The sequence below is a fragment of the Anabrus simplex genome, chromosome 4 (genome assembly GCF_040414725.1).
Source record: "Anabrus simplex isolate iqAnaSimp1 chromosome 4, ASM4041472v1, whole genome shotgun sequence".
NCBI classification, from domain to species: domain Eukaryota; kingdom Metazoa; phylum Arthropoda; class Insecta; order Orthoptera; family Tettigoniidae; genus Anabrus; species Anabrus simplex.
Genome location: NC_090268.1, coordinates 225,064,122 through 225,069,856, shown reverse-complemented (window position 1 = coordinate 225,069,856; position 5,735 = coordinate 225,064,122). Strand labels below are relative to the sequence as shown.

The 5,735-nt window shown below is 42.0% G+C and overlaps 1 pseudogene; it reads right to left on the bottom strand.

Annotated features, from left to right (window-relative positions):
• Nucleotides 1–1,427: 1,427 nt before the first annotated feature.
• On the bottom strand, nucleotides 1,428–5,525 carry LOC137500481 (uncharacterized; annotated as a pseudogene).
• Between the last annotated feature and the right edge of the window lie 210 nt (nucleotides 5,526–5,735).

Genomic DNA, 5,735 nt, shown 5'->3' with positions numbered 1-5,735 from the left:
AGGGAATAAAGGTTTTTACTGGTACCGATAATAATAACTTGAGTCTTATTTGGATTCATTAATAAACTGTTTTTATTTGCATAGTCACTAAGATGTTGAAGGTCAGAATTTATGTTAGTAATTGCAGTATCAATATCACTCGGTTTTGAATGATAGTAAATCTGTATATCATCCGTGTACACTTGCAATTTGCAGAATTTAAGAGCTTTTGATATATCATTAACTTGGATGATAAATAGCAGTGTTCCGAGAACCGACCCCTGAGGGACGCCGAGGGTCTTCCTTTGCCATCCTGAACTCAAATTTCCAACTGTTACACGTTGCCGGCGATTTTCAAGATAAGATAAAAAGAAACGAAGTGATACACTGTTAAAATTTAGCTCTCGAAGTTTCTGCAGTAGTAACTGAGGATTAACAGTGTCGAAGGCACTACTGAGATCTAATAATGTCAATACAGTCACGTCCCGTTGGTCCATTGCACGTCTGATATCATCTGTCACTCGTAGTAAAGCTGTCGCAGTGCTATGTCCTTTCCTGAAGCCGGATTGAAAGGGATTCAAGAGGGAATGCTTGGTAAGGTATTCAGTAACTTGTGTATAAACTAGACGTTCAAGCACCTTGGATAAGGGTGGTAGAATGGATACTGGACGATAATCTGAAGGAGAATCCAACTTGGAGTTCTTCGGGATGGGTCTAATTAGTGCATCTTTCCAAACATCTGGGAAAACTCCGTTTGTCAGGCAGTAGTTAAATATATGAGTTAGTACTGGCAGAACAGCTCGTAAGATATCCTTAATAAGCGATATAGGAATGTCATCATTACCTGTGGCATTAGATGTTATAGCGTATATCACACGTTTAACTTCATTCGAGCTGACATTTCTAAAAGAGAATTGCTCATACACAGGCTGCTCTTGTAACAAGGGTAGTGAATTTTCTGGGAAGGAGGTAGAGGCTATTCTTGGCCGTGCGAAATGATCATTTAAAACATCTATAGGTGGGCCGGCGTAAGGTCGCACATGACAGCTACGCAAAATGTTGGTCACACTGCAGTGGCGCACGAAGCGATGTTGCCGCCATAGCAACAGCTGATTGCACGACACGTAAGATTTTAGAAACATGAGAGAAATGTTTTAATGTCATCGCGACGATACACGATACAAATGAAATCGGCCGACAACAATCGCACTTTCAAGACACCGATTAAGTTTACAATGAAATATCACACAAAATGATACGAGATAAATCTACTACGAAGCTCTTATTATCATGATGTTAGGGAATGTGGAAGAAATCGGCGGACAAGAAACTCACTTTAAATACACCAATAAATGTTACGATAATATACACCGGTGCTAACACAAAAGATTTCGAGTAAAATCTATTAAATTTACGAAGATTCAGAAAAGTTATTCTTCTTACGTTGTTTACATTGGTAGAGGCTCTATACCCTCCAGATCACTGCCATCACTACCGTCGCCTTCGTTGTTGTTGCTGTTGGTGTTGTTGTTGTCGTCGTCGTCGTCGTCGTCGTCATCATCCTGACAGTCACTGATGATGCCATCTATGGCCATCGCTGAGTTAATTAATGTTGCGACATGGCTAACTTTCTTCCCCCAAGAAGCCGCATCCACTAGAGCAATACCCTCTCGGAACAGTCTTTCCACTTCAGTAATTGTGAAGGATTTGTTATTTGTGTGAACATAACGTTTCACATCACTCCATACCAATTCAATAGGGTTGAAGTGACAGTGGTACGGCGGCAACCTAACAACCTCGTGTCCTTGTTCCTTCGCTACCTCATCAACTACGTACGTCGGTGAAACCGGTTTGTTTTGTTTCACCAGTGCATATAAGACTAATTTAGTCATACCCATATGCGCTGGGATATTTCTTGCCTGCAGCCATTCCACTAACAATTCTTTACGGGGGCTCGAAGTAGGGGTCTTGTCCATTATTACCGAGTGGTAAGGTGCATTGTCCATAACAATGACAGAAGGGCCTTTGAGCTGTTGCAGGAGCTTCTTAAACCAACCTAAAAAGCGAACATGGTCCATATCTTCGTGATAATCACCGGTTTTTTTCGATCGGAACATTAGAAGACCACCTTCCACAAAACCACTGGATGAACCTGCGTGCGCTATTATTAATCTGGCGCCCTTCCCAGTCGGTTGATTGCCGGAGCTTTTAGGACTGTCATCAGTCCAAGATTTATCAATGCACTCCCCAGCATTCACCCACGTCTCATCCAACCATATTACCTCGTGGAGATCCTTACCGACAAGTTTATTTAACAAACAAATCCTAGCCATCACGATGTGCGACTTTTCAAGCAACAGTTTTCTTCCGTTCAGTTTTTTGTATCTGAAACCTAAGGCTCGCAATACCGATTTTAAGGAAGTTTTACCCCCGGGGAAAAGATTTTTCTGTTTAAGGGAGACTAGTAATTTTGCCACCAAAGGGTATTCCTTCCTGCTGTAATAATCGTACACGTGTCTACGTATTGCATCAGCCTGGAAAGAATCAATTCCTGTTACAGGAGATGGCTTAAATCGTTTCTTTCCTGGAGTGCTAAGAAACAAGTCCCCACTCTCAGCCCTGTTTCCGAGACTGCTAGGTTCCCCAGTCGATTTTTCCTTCAGTTCCTGGAGGAGAACACCTTTCTGAACCACAGTCCGCTTTGAAAGCCCTAATGTTTGACTTGTACGTTACACGACTTGATCTGCAGGAACAGAGGGACGACCATGCAAACGTACGAATTCCCTCTCCCTCTCGTAAAACTCGCGAGTTCTCCGCACTAATTCACATGCCTGACTATTAAGGGGCACTCCTCGGCGCAAAGGATTATCACTTCGCGATTCGTCATATTGTCGTTTCCGTGACATCGCACTGCACTAGTTACAAAAAAATCACAGTTATCTCACAAAAAAAACACCACTTTCATCAACGCGCGAACCACACCTGACCACGTGCTAGCAACGACAGACAAGCGGCAACACTTCAATACGGAAGCCAAGGTAGTTATAGATGGCACCACTATACTAGCCATATTGCCAACAACAACCAAATGAATATAGTTCATCTTTATTTTGCAGCTCGCTTAAACATTACAATTTTTAAAAAATTCTCACGTTTTTGTAAGTATATAAAAGGTTATACGCACTCTACAGAATTAAATACGAACTAATATGTATAAAATCGATTAACTGTATCTGACATAAAAAGTAATGGATTGGTCGTTCTGATTGACGGGTGACGTTCTTCAATTATTTTTTGTAGTAATGCCAACATGAACTATAACTGTCAAGTGCAACCTTGTACCGGCCCACCTATAGCGATATGCTTGGCACATGTTGCTCTACGGCTTTACCTATACCTAACGTGCGTAATTTATTCCCTTTTTGTCTCGGGCTGTTATTGTTCATCAGTTCCTGAAAGTATTTATATTTAGCATTCCTAATTAACTGCTTGGTTCTGTTTCTCAGAATCTTGTATTGCTGGAAATCATCTGTGTCATGCGTCTGTCTGTATTGTCTGTACAGTTTGTCACGACTGGCCATAGCAGATCTTATCTCGGCCGTTAGCCAAGCGGAAGAATGGCGGGTGATTCTTACCTGTTTCTTTGGTGCGTGCTTGTCAAATATTTCCAGTACCAGTGAATTGAATTTGTTTACTTTAGAGTTAATGTTCTGAAAATTACGTATACTATCCCAAGGCAAGTTATATGCATCGTAGCGTAGTTTATTCCGGTCCATATGTCGTAAGTCCCGTATTGTAATGTAGCGTGGTTTGTACTTAGGTATTCGAGTAGAATAACACACGTACAGTAGGTCATGTGAAGAGATGCCAGGAGCAGGGATCTGTCCGTGCTTAATTACTTTTTGAGGTTGATTTGTCACAAGAAGATCAATTAAGGTATGACTTGTGCGGTCAGAGTAATGAACATGATTAGTAGCGTTGAGGGGTAAAATTGTCATGTTTGTAGCGATAAATAAATTCAGTAGATTGTTCGCGTCACTAGTCTGCTTCAAAAGGTCAGTGTTAAAGTCGCCCATGATTATAATGTCATCATATGCCGAGATAAGATTTGCTAATGCCTCTTCAAAATCATCAGTCTGTCTTATTTTAGGCAGCTTGTATACAATCCCTATCAATATCTTTTTATGGCAGTCTAATTCTACAAACATAAATTCCGGTCGCAGTGTAAGTCGTGGGTCAGAAGTGGAAATAATCTTACATTTCAGGTCATTTCTGTAATAAAGTAGAAGTCCACCGCCTATTTTGTCAATGCGGTCATGGCGTAATATTGAGTATCTGTCAAGGTTAGCTGTCGATGACGGCATGTCTGTACGCATCCAGCTTTCACTGATTCCAATAATATGCACATTGTTCACTTCAAAAATAGCCTGAACCTCTTCTGTATGAGCTAATAATGACTGGCCATTTAGGTGACAACAATGTAACGATCGCGGGTGGCTACTGAGCTGCTCTTGCAACACAAGTCCTGTTGAAGGTGGTAGGGACGAAAGAGAAGGGGAGGGTGAGGGCTGTGGAGAGGAATGCAGGTCAATAGTATTACCGTTATACTGGTCAACAATCATATGAAAGTAAGCAGTATGAAAAACAAAAGTTAAGTAAGATGTAAAATAAGCTTACCCCAGCAACCTGGTGAGTAGATTCACTGACTTTCACAAGCACACACATACACACACACACACACACACACACACACACACACACACACACACACACACACACACACACACACACACACACAAATATAAATTAATTATCGGTACTACACACATAATTTCTTTCTCTTAATTTCACGAGTTCATCCTACTCCCTGCAATGTTTTTTAACTGTGCCATCGTGGATATCTGAGATTTGGTTCCATCTTCTCTTAATACACAAATGCGTCCATCTTGAGTCCAGCATTTCTGCAGTCCCCATAAATCCCTTGCCTGATTAAGTATATGTTTTCTCGCACTTGTGAGGGACTCAGTTAGCATGAGCCCACTGCCCTTCAAAGCTCGCTTTGCACGCCACACTCGATCACGATCATGGTATCGTAGGAACTTTATAATGATAGGCCGATTTCCCTGTGAGACCACTTCAGCAGACGTTCTATTTCGGCGGCCTAGCCTGTGGCAGCGATCCACATCAAGAATTGAAAGTTCAACCGAAAGTTTATTTTTCAGTGTGTCCAGCATTTTAATGTAGACGTCCTCGGACGGCTGATCCGGGACACCATGCAATAAAAGGCAGTTCCGGCGACTGTACTGTTCGGCCTCGTCCAACGCGTCGTCTTGTTTCTGGAGCCGATCTTCAAGAGCCTTCAACTCCCCTTTAAGCATGGAGATGTCTTCACCGGCCTGTTTCTTGAATTCCTGGAACTCGGCACCAAGCGCTTGAAGCACGTTCGGTGGGTTAGCGGCACTGACTGCTGAGTCTAGGCGAGCTTGAAAGTCTTTCATGCTATCTTCGAAAGCCGATATCTTCTTAGCTACTTCCTTTACCGACATGATGATTATTTTTTAAAGAAGAAGGCACTTAAATATATCACGTTTTTAACACGGATTAGCACTTTCAGCTGATTAACTTGCAATTTAAACAGGGTATAGCAAGAGCAAATTTTACTCTACCGTCTCATTCGGCGCCATCTTGCCATCATCCTAATGATGGCAGGAGACCCCTGCTCCTCAGTTCTGATTCCAGCAATGTTCTGAAAAAGA